The sequence below is a fragment of the Heterodontus francisci genome, chromosome 35, assembly GCF_036365525.1.
Source record: "Heterodontus francisci isolate sHetFra1 chromosome 35, sHetFra1.hap1, whole genome shotgun sequence".
Taxonomy (NCBI): Eukaryota; Metazoa; Chordata; class Chondrichthyes; order Heterodontiformes; family Heterodontidae; genus Heterodontus; species Heterodontus francisci.
Window position 1 is genome coordinate 33,965,867 of NC_090405.1, and position 11,919 is coordinate 33,977,785.

Below are 11,919 nucleotides of genomic sequence, written 5' to 3' on the forward strand. Positions count from 1 at the left end.
CTACTGCCTGTGTGGAGTTTGCAAGTTCTCCCTGTGTCTGCGTGGGTTTCCTCCGGGTGCTCCGGTTTCCTCCCACAGCCAAAAGACTTGCAGGTTGATAGGTAAATTGGCCATTATAAATTGCCCCTCGTATAGGTAGGTGGTAGGGAAATACAGGGACAGGTGAGGATGTGGTAGGAATATGGGATTAGTGTAGGATTAGTATAAATGGGTGGTTGATGGTCGGCACAGACTCGGTGGGCCGAAGGGCCTGTTTCAGTGCTGTATATCTAAATCTAAAATTGTTCTTGGGGGTAAAAGTCATAGGCTTTAAAGAGCATCTTAAAGGAGGAGAGGGAGGTAGAAAGGTTGAGAGGTTTAAGGAGGGACTGCCAGAGCTTAAGGCCTAGGCAACTGACGGCACGACCAATGTTGGAGCAATGAAAATCAGGGATGCACTGGAGGCCAGAATTCGAGGTGCACAGAGCTGAAAACATAAGCTGAAAGGTCGAAATGGAGGAAGCCTTGTTCTGTAACAAGTAAACAATCAGGAAGCCCTACTTGTTATTTTTAAGTATCTATGGTAACTATGTTGTCTTTCTTCATTTTTATGAAAATTCTGTAACTTTCGCACCTTTACAAAACAAAAGTATTTTCTGTTTTGTAAAACAAACCCAGTAAAGAATTAATCCATTTGATTTGAAAGAGGGACACCTGCAATCTGCGACAAGAGGCCTGGGTGCTCCCAGGCAATGGAGGGGAATTAGATTGTTATATGAAAAGGGAGAATGTGCAGGGTTACAGGGAGAAGGCAGGGGAGTGGCACTAGGTGAATTGCTCATTCGGCGAGCCGGTGCAGACATGATGGGCCAAATGGCCTCCTTCTGCTCTGTAATAGTTCTGTGATCCTATGATTCTGCGATCAGCAGGGTTTTTGCTCCCAATTACTAGCCAGTGACCCCTGCTGGAGAGAGTGTGTATGGCAGGATATGGGACCAAGCTGCCCGCACATTTGTAGTGGCAATGGAGCCTCCTTAAAAACCCTGCGAGACTCCAAAACTCTGAGATAATGGCTATCTTGGTGCCAAAAAAGGAAGACTTGCATTTCTATAGTGCCCTTCATGACCTCATGACGTCCCAAAGTGGCTTACAGCCAATGAACTACTTTTGAAATGGAGTCACTGATGTAACGTAGGAATTGCAGCAACCAATTTGCACGTGGCAAGGTCCCACAAACGGCAATGGGATAATGGCCAGATAGTCTATTTTAATGATGTTGGTTGAGAAATAAATACTGTGCAGGATACCAGGGATAACTCCTCTCCTTTTCTTCAAAGTAGTGTCATGGGATCTTTTACATCCACCTGAGAGGGTACACAGGGCCACAGTTTAATAATTCATCTGAAACCCAGCACCTGCAACAGTGCAGCACTCCTTCAGTACTGCACTGAGCGCCAGCCTGGATTTTATGCTTAAGTCTCTAGAATCAGACAACCTACGGGCAACAATGCTGTACCACTGCAATGCTGCATCAGTGAGTCACAGTGGATACCAAAAGAGGCTTGTGGTACAACGGTGCAGCCAAGCATTACCTTTGACCCTCAGGTATCACCTCAGGAGAGCACCAGCATAGGTTTAAGATGAGCATAGAGACACCAGTACTTGCTGTAGCTATCTGTGTGCACAGTGAAACCACATTGTGATATGACGTCCAGTATTGTGTAGTTAATCTAGTTTTTGTGTCTCAGGTTATGTTTAGAGGTCAGTTTGCAACAGGAGACAGAGTTCCTACATTGCCTCCTAAGTGAACTGTTGCTGCCTTATGTGGGCCTCTTCTAAGAATTCACTGAGGGAGCCTTGTAGTCTGTAGGCCGCAGTGGGAGAGTACGGCCTTGTTGGTCTCTCCTTTGGTGCTACCTTATCCTGTCTGCCTCTCTCAATAGTGTCTCCTACTGCTCCTGTTCTGCCTCAATTGTAAGGACCTATATGGGAGTGTCCCTATATTCCGGGCTCTGTGAAAGATGAGTGGGAAGGAAAAGATTTCTCTGCTTGGTGCCACTGAAAGGCAGCCTCAGCTCAGCTGAGAAAAGACTCTTCTAATCTTTTCAGTCAATCCTGATGTTTCAGACAAAGTTTCGGGATAGTCAACCACTTCTTCCAAACTCACCACTTCCTGCAAACTGAATCAGTTTGACAAGTCTGCTGGTAACAGGCCCCTCTTTTCCGGGTCCAACTAAAGTCGGGTGCGGCTCTGGTGTAAATGGTGGAATTTCTGGGGCAACAAATTTACCCTCCTTGCCCTCTCATTTGTATACAGGCACCATTTTGTTGGGGGGAGGGGCATCTTCTTTCAGCAGCCACTTCTATTGGAATTTAGCATCTATTTTAGAACAAGTGTCACTCTGGTGCGTCTGATTCACACCAAAAATTCCAGCCCTCTGCTCCAGAACCACTGCAAAAATCTCGGAATTTCGAGCCTGACATTGTTTTGCTGACATTGATTGAGTATCTCAGTTGCCTTGGATATTCATGATGCCTTTTTGAGGTTTTTTTTTCAACTTTTGTTTGCAAGCATGTAAAATAACGAGATGCACAGTTGAAAATTCTTTTTTTCACTTTATTCATACATAAAGAAAATGGGTTGCTGAGATCAGGAAATTCCTTACAGGATTACGTGGCCAAAGTGAAGCAAAGCAGAGGTTGTAGTCAGCACTGGCAAGCTGCCATTTGCTAAACTAAATGTGGATCTACAAATGGAAGGGGGGATGGCGGGGAGGTTGAACAAAAGGGAAGGTCTGTGATAGGGTGCAGGGCAGGACAGATTAAATGACAAAAGGTTTCAAGGTACAAAGCCAAAGGGCTTTCAGCATTCCGAAGGGACCATTCCCTCCGTGACAACCTGGTTCGCTGCTCAATTATCCCCAATACCTCCGCCTTCCCTTCGGCACCTCTCCATGCAAACGCAGGAGATGCAATACCTGCTATTTCACCTCCTGCCTTCTCACCATCCAAGACCACAAACACTCCTTCCAAGTACAACAGTGATTTATTTTGAACTTCTTTCAGTTTAGTATACTGTATTTGCTGCTCACGGTGTGGTCTCCTCTACATTGCAGAGACCAGACGCAGACTGGTTGAACGCTTTGTGGAACATCTCCGTTCAGTCCGCAAGTGTGACCCTGAACCTTCCTGTTGTTTGTCATTTCAATTCTCCACGGTGCCCGCACTCTGACCTTTCTTTCCTTGGCCTGCTCCAGTGTTCCATTGAAGTTCAGTGCAAGCTCAATGAACAGCACCTCATCTATCGACTGGACACTTTACAGCCTTCTGGACTCAACATTGAGTTCAACAATTTTAGATCATAACCCATGCCACCATATTTTTATTTTTTCATGGGTTTTTTCATTTGCTGGATCTTTTTTTCCCTCTTGTTTCTTCTCAATCCCTTTACTTTGTGTTTGGACAGCTGCTATCCTGCCATTCACACTTCATCCAGACACATCTCTTGTGTAATAAAAGCAAAATACTGCAGATGCTGGAAATCTGAAATAAAAACAGAAAGTGCTGGAAATGCTCAGCAGGTCTGGCAGCATCTGTGGAGAGAGAAACAGGTCGATCACCTTTCATCTTTGACCTTCACTTGTCCCATTACCACTCCCTTTGGCTTTGTACCATGAAATCTTTTGTCATTTAATCTGTCCTGCCCTCTATCCTATCACAGACCTTCCTTTTTCGTTCTTCTGCCCTCCCCCTTTCACTTGCTCAAAAACTTTTACATTTCTAACTTTTGATGACTCTGATGAAAGGTCACAGTCTTGAAAGGTTAACTCCATTTTTCTCTCCACAGATGTTGCCTGACCTGCTGAGTATTTCCAGCATTTTCTGTTTTTGTTTCCAGAATTTGCAGTCTTTCGCTTTTGTATTAGTGGATCGACAATTATTTTGCTTTCTTTGCCCTTCTGTACTGTAAGGAGGTCCATTCTGGGATATGATGCTAGAGGCACTGCCAGCCTCCCAGTCCCTACTAGCCCAACAGGCAAAGGTCTTGTGTAATCCTAAACAGGGAGTGTTACATAGAAATTACAGCAAGGAAACAGGCCATTCAGCCCAGCATGTCTATGCTGGTGTTTATGCTCCACACGAGCCTCCTCCCACCTGACTTCATCTCACCCTGTCAACATATCCTCCTATTCCTTTGTCCCTCATGTACTTACCGAGCTTCTCCTTAAATGCAGCGATGCTATTTGCCTCAACTGCTCCACGTGAGTTCCACATTCACACCATTCTCGACAACAACAACTCGCATTTACCTAGCGCCTTTAACACAGAAAAATGTCCCAGAGTGCTTCACTGGAGTGATTTTAGACAAAATTTGACACCATCACGAGATATTAGGTCAGCTGACCAAAAGCTTAGTCAAAGAGCTAAAGAAGTTTCTCCTGAATTCCTCATTGGATTTATCGAATTTGTTGGATATGGTGAGTGATTAATGGACCATGAGAGGTGGGGAGGGTGGATCATATCTGAGCAATGGTTTGCTCTCCAACCTCAAGTGGACTTTCCAGTGGGACACAGTGACCAGAGAGGGGTCTCCCAACTGAGATACACCTGAGCTGATGCTGGGTTAGGCCACAACAACAACAAAAAATTATAATTATATAGTGCCTTTAATATAATAAAATGTCCCGAGGCATATCACAGGAATATTATAAAACAGAGTATGACACTGAACCACGAAAGGAGATATTAGGTCAGATGAGCCAAAACTTGGTCGAACAGGTCAATTTTAAGGAGTGCCATAAAGGAGGGAAGTGAGATGGAAAGGCGGAGTGGTTTAGGGAGAGTATTCCAGAGCTTGGGGTCCAGGCAACTGAAGGCATGGCCACCAGTGGTGGAGTGATTAAAAACAAGGATGCACAAGAGGCCAGGATTAGAGGAACACAGTTATCTTGGTGGTTTGTGGAGCTGGAAAAGATTGCAGAGATAGGGAGGGGGTGAGGCCATGGAGGATTTGAAAACAAGGATGAGCATTTTAAAATCAAGACATTGTTTGACCAGGAGCCAATGTAAGTCGGCGAGCACAGGGGTGATAGGGAAGCGGGATTTGGTGCAAATGAAGACACAGGCAGCCGAGTTTCGGATGGCCTCAAGTTTACGGAGAGTAAAATGTGGGAGACCAGCCAGGAGAGTGGTGGAATATTCAAGTCTAGAGGTAACAAAGGAGTGAATGAGGGGTTCAGTAGCAGATGGGCTGAGACAGGGACAAAGTTGAGCGATGTTATGGAGGCGGAAATAGGCGGGCTTAGTGATGGCATGAATATGAGATCGTAAGCTCATCTCGGAGTCAAATGTGACACCAAGGTTGTGAACAGTCTGGCTTAATCTCAGACTGTTGCCAGGGATGGGGTCGATAGATAGGGAATGGAGTTTGGATCGGAGACTGAAAACAATGGCTTCAGTCTTCCCAATATTTCATTGGAGGGAATTACTGCTCATCCAGTACTGGATGTCGGATAAGCAGTCTGATAATTTAGCAACAGTGGAGGAGTCAAGAGAGGTGGTGGTGAGGTAGAGATGTTTATCATCAGTGTACACATGAAAACTAACACCTTCCATTGTGCAACTCAATTGATGATTTTGATTGCCTTCTTCTGGAGACTGCTCATTGTTGCTCTCTTTGAGACTGCTGGAAGCCGCCGAGCTCACAAAATTGGGACATGCTGGTGACCGCTGCCTCATCAGAGCTATTCCAACTCACAACAGCCCTGTTTGTCACATTACCTTGGCAATTCACTGCTCAATTTACAACTTCCTTCTCAATTCCATGGCTTTTACCTTGGCTATAAGTCTTTTGCGAAGGACTTTGTTAAATTATTTCTGAATGTCAAGATCAACAACATGACTTCCATCAACCAGCTGGGCTAGACCCTGAAAGGATTGCAGTAAATCATGTGGGCCAGGCGTTCTCTTCATAAGCCAGTGTTGCTTTTGATTTATTTTCGCTTTATTTCCCCTGTTTCTTTTTGACCTCTCTGCCCCTATGTCCCTAACAACTCTTCATTAAGACACTGCGTGAAGTTTTTCATTCAGTGATGTTGACAGAAAGAATCATTCTGCTGGCCCTTCTATTTAGAGCCTTGGGCTTTGATAACTAGGCAAGTAAAGACAATTTCTCCCTTCCACCTCTCCCTTCAATCTGAACATTTAAATGTCAAATTGATATGTAAAAGTAGATACAGGAGCTAAAAGGGTTAAAATTATGAGGAGAGAGTACCGTAGAAAAGGCTTGTAGTCCCATGAGCATAAAAGGTTAAGAGGCGATCCAATTCATGTGCTTAAGATGATTTGATAAGAAAGAGAAAAACTAACCTTAAAATTAGAGCTGGGCTGTTCAGGGGTGATGTCAGGAAGCACTTCTTCACACAAAAGATCGTGGAAATTTCTCCCCAGAAAAGCTGTTGAGGCTGGGGGTCAATTGAAAATTTCAAAACTGATTGATAGACTTTTGTTAGATAAGGACATTAAATGATATGGAACTAACGTGAGTGAATGGTTTTAGAGTACAGATCTGCTATGATCTAAGTGAAAGGAAGAACAGGTTCAAAGGGCTGAATGGCCTCCTCCTGGTTTCTAGGCATGAAAAGAAACGTTGACCTTGTGCATCTTATTTGTGTCCAAATAAATCCTACCAGTTAAATGAATTATGTTTGGCTCCTTCAGTAATAATGCAATGAAGGTAATTTTATAAATGTATACTCCCGTTTAGGAGATCTGCCCAGTGAAAGTAAATGTTGGATTTTATTTTATTCTTTCATGGAGTGTGGGCATTACTGGCAAGGTCAGCATTTGCTGCCCATCCCTTGACAACTGAGTGGCTTGCTAGGCTATTTCAGAAGGCAGTTAAGGGTCAACCACATTGCGGTGCGTCTTTTTTTATTCGTTCATGGGATGTGGGCGTCGCTGGCTAGGACAGCATTTATTGTCCATCCCTAATTGCCCTTGAGAAGGTGGTGGTGAGCTGCCTTCTTGAACCGCTGCAGTCCATTAGGTGCAGGTACACCAACAATGCTGCTAGGAAGGGAGTTCCAATATTTTGATCCAGCGACAGTGAAGGAATGGCAATGGAGTTCCAAGACAGGATAGTGTGTGGTTTGGAGGGGAACTTGCAGGTGGTGGTGTTCCCATTAAAGGCCAGCTCGGGTCTGCAAATGAAACCCCACCCGAGCCCGACAGAACCACACATGACCCCGAGCCCGACACGGCCCAAGTCCTTTTCCCGCGTCTGATCGACCATCAGTTAACCTACCTTCTGTTTTCCACTTTGTTGCTGATCTGCACAAGCTTAAAATAACTGTAATAAAACCACCTTTCAAGACCAAAAAGTAGCCAGTGGAGTGAACAGTGGAGCCACTTACCGGAGGTGCTGAGAGAGCGTGTCCGACCCAGCCCAGCCTGACCCGAGCCTGAATGCCGGACCCAGAAGTGCGACTTGACCCAGCCTGAACCTGACACATGTCGTCGGGTCCCGTCGGGTTCGGGTCGGGTAGCAGGCCTTTAGTTCCCATGCATCTGCTGACCTTGCCAGTAACACCCACACCCCATGAAAGAATTTTTAAAAATCCAACATTTACTTTCACTGGGCAGATCTCCTGAACAGGAGTACATATTTATAAAATTACCTTGTCCTTCTAGCTGGTAGAGGTTTGGAAGGTGCTTTTGAAGGAACCTTGGTGAGTTGCTGCTGTGCATCTTGTAGATGGTACACACTACTGCCACTGTGTGTCGGTGGTGGAGGGAGTGAATGTTGAAGGTGGTGGATGAGCTACCAATCAAGTGGGCTGCTTTATCCTGGATGGTGTTGAGCTTCTTGAGTGTTGTTGGAGTTGCACCCATCCAGGCAAGTGGAGAGTATTCCATCACACTCCTGACTTGTGTCTTGTAGATGGTGGACAGGCTTTGGAGAGGCAGAAGGTGAGTTACACGCCTCAGGATTCCCAGCCGCTAACCTGCTTTTGTAGTCACAGCATTTATATGGCTGGTCCAGTTCATTTTCTGGTCAATGGTAACCCCCAGGATGTTGATAGTGGGGGATTCAGTGATGGTAATGCCATTGAATGTCAAGGGGAGATGGTTAGATTCTCTCTTGTTTGAGATGGTCATTGCCTGGCACTTGTGTGGCGCAAATGTTACTTGCCACTTATCAGCCAAAGCCTGGATATTGTCCAGGTCTTACTGCATCTGGACTGGGCTGCTTCAGTACCTGAGGAATCACGAATGGTGCTGAACATTGTGCAATCATCAGCGCACATCCCCCCTTCTGACCTTATGATTGAAGGAAGGTCATTGATGAAGAAGCTGAAGATGATTGGGCCTAGGACACTACCTTGAGGAGCTCCTGCAGTGATGTCCTGGAGCTGAGATGATTGACCTCCAACAACCACAACCATCTTCCTTTGTGCTAGGTATGACTCCAACCAGCGGAGAGTTTTTCCCCAATTCCCATTGACTTCAATTTTACTAGGGCTCCTTGATGCCGTACTTGATGCTGCCTTGATGTCAAGGGCAGTCAGTCTCACCTCACCTCTGGAGTTCAACTCTTTAGTCCATATTTGGACCAAGGCTGTGATGAGGTCAGGAGTTGAGTGACCCTGGCGGAACCCAAACTGAGTGTCAGTGAGCAGGTTATTGCTAAGCAAGTGCCGCTTCATAGCACTGTCGACGACACCTTCCATCACTTTACTGATGATTGAAAGTCGGCTGATGGGGCAGTAATTGGCCGACTCCGATTTGTCCTGCTTTTTGCGGATAGGGCATACTTGGGCAATTTTGCAGAGTTGTTGTTAGTGTTGTAGCTGTACTGGAATAGCTTGGCTAGTGGCTTGGCCAGTTCTGGAGCACAGGTCGTCAGTACTATTGCTGGAATGTTGTCAGGGCCCATAGTCGTTGCAGTATCCAGTGCCTTCAGTCATTTCTTGATATCACATGGAGTGAATTAGATTGCCTGAAGACTGGCATCTGTGATGCTGGGGACCTCAGGAGGGGGCCGAGATGGATTATCCACTCGGCATTTCTGACTGAAGATTGTTGCAAATGCTACAGCCTTATCTTTTGCACTGATGTGCTAGGCTCCCCCATCATTTAGGATGGGTATATTTGTGGAGTTTACTCCTCCTGTTAGTTGCTTAATTATCCACCACCATTCATGACTGGATGTGGCAGGACTGCAGTGCTTAGATCTGATCCATTGGTTGTGGAATTGCTAGTCCTGCCTATTGCATACAGCTTCCGCTGTTTGGCATGCAAGTAGTCCTGTGTCATAGCTTCACCAGGCTGACACCTCATTTCTAGGTGTGCCTAGTGCTGCTCCTGGCATGCTCCTGCACTCTACATTGAACCAGGGTTGGTCCCCTGGTTTTATGGTAATGGCTGAGTGGGGAATATACCGGGCCATGAGGTTACAGATTGTGGTTGAAGTCACACGGAGACCAGATCAGGTAAGGAAAGTAGATTTCCTTCCCTAAGGAGCATTAGTGAACCAGATAGGTTTTTACAACAATCAATGATAGTTTCATGGTATGGCACCATTACCGAGACTAGCTTTCAATATAGATTCTTAACTAATTAATTGAATTTACATTCCACCAGCTGCCATTTGAACTAATGTCCCCAGGGCATTAACCTGGGCCTCTGGATTACTAGTTTGAGCTCCCCACAACAGTGGAGAGTGAGCACACTCCTGGATTCCCTACATCTGATTCCAGCCTAGCCAGATTCATGCACGAGCACAAATTCATAAAATTAAAAATTGCTGGTACTCTCGGGCTAACTGTGGATTAGTGAAAGTTTCTGAGAGATTTTATTCCTTCTAGTTAACGCATGATTTTGCTGTTTTTAGTTTGTGGGCTAAAATGGGATCTCACTGTGCTTCACAGCCAATGACGTACTGCTGAAGTCACTGTTGCTTCGTAGGTAAACAAGGCAGCCAATTTGTGCAAAGTGCAACAAGATAAATGGTCAGATCACCTGTTTTGGTGGGGTTGGGTTGAAGAATAAATATTGTAGTACTGAGGGAGTGTTGCACTATTGGAGTTGCTGTCTTTCAGATGAGGCGTTCATCCAAGTCCCCAACTGCCTTCTCAGGTGGGTAAAAGATCCCATGGCACTACTTGAAGAACAGAACAACACCAAACGCATCTTCCCCTCCCCTCCTCTGTCAGTATTCCTTGGATTCATTCCCTCCGCGACACCCTGGTCCACTCCTCCGTTACCCCCGACACCTCGTCCCCTTCCCACACCACCTTCGCATGCAATCGCAGGAGGTGTAATACCTGCCCTTTTACCTCCTCTCTCTTCACTATTCCAGGCCCCAAACACTCCTTTCAAACACTTGTACTTCTTTCAATTTAGTATACTGTATTCACTGCTCATAATGCAGTCTCCTCTACATTGGGGAGACCAAACACAGGTTGGGTGACCGCTTTGCGGAACACCTCTGCTCAGTCTGAAAGCATGACCCCGAGCTTCCAGTCGCTTGCCATTTCAACACTCCCCCCTGCTCTCATGCCAACATTTCTGTCTTTGGCCTGCTCCTGTGTTCCAGTGAACATCAATGCAAGCACAAGGAGCAGCACCTGATCTTTCGATTAGGCACTCTACAGCCTTGCAGACTGAACATTGAGTTCAATAACTTCAGAGCATGACTGGCCATTTTTAATATTTTATTTTTTAACCATGTGCCTGCTTTTCATGTAGACAGAACTGCTCATTATTCCACTATTAACCATCTCTCTGGACTAATGCTGTGTCTTTCACCACAAGCATTAACACACTCTTTGCCTTTGTCCCAGGACAGCTTTGTTATTTAATCTCTCCTGCCCTCGGCCCTATCAAACACCTTCCCCTTTGATCTCTCCCCACCCCCTCCCCTTCACTTGCTCAAAACCTAATTCTTTTCTAACCTTTGCCAGTTCTGATGAAAGGTCACAGACCTGAAACGTTAACTTTGCTTCTCTCTCCACAGATGCTGCCAGACCTGCTGAGTATTTCCAGCACTTTTTGTTTTTGTTTCAGCTTTCCAGCATCTGCAGTATTTTGCTTTTATATACAGGAGTTCTGCTGGTGTCCTGGCCAATATTTATCTCTCAAACATCACAAACTGTCTGGTCGTTATCACAATGCTGTTTGTGGAAGCTTGTTGTGCACAAATTGGAAGTTGTATTTCCTCTGTTACAACAGTGACCACACTTCAAAAGTACTTCATTGGCTGTAGAATAGTTTGTGGTGCCCTATGCTGAAGGGCTGTATGCACATACAAGTTATTTTTTTCTTTCCTTATTTCAGCCTACTTTGGAATCACAAAGCTCGCAGTCAGACATCAAGCCCTTTGCACTTATTTTTTAATTTAGACATACAGCACTGAAACAGGCCCTTCGGCCCACCGAGTCTGTGCCGACCAACAACCACCCATTTTATACTAACCCTGCAGTAATCCCATATTCCCTACCTCCTACCTACACTAGGAGCAATTTATAATGGCCAATTTACCTATCACCTGCAAGTCTTTGGCAGTGGGAGGAAACCAGAGCACCCGGCGAAAACCCATGCGGTCACAGGGAGAACTTGCAAACTCCACACAGGCAGTACCCAGAATTGAACCCGGGTCCCTGGAGCTGTGAGGCTGCAGTGCTAACCACTGCGCCACTGTGCAGCTCAAATCTGGGAGCCTGGGTTCAAAGTCCCAGTAACTGGTGATTTTACACATCACCAGTTCTGCGGTGGTGTTTTTAGAGCAGAAATTAAAGAAAATGACCTTAAAAAAAAAGTAGGCAATCCTTTTGGGTTGACATTTTCATATATAATATGCAAAATACCACCTTCTTAAAGGCAATTAGGGGTGGGCAACAAATGTTGGCCTTGCCAGTCACGCTCACAATAAATAAA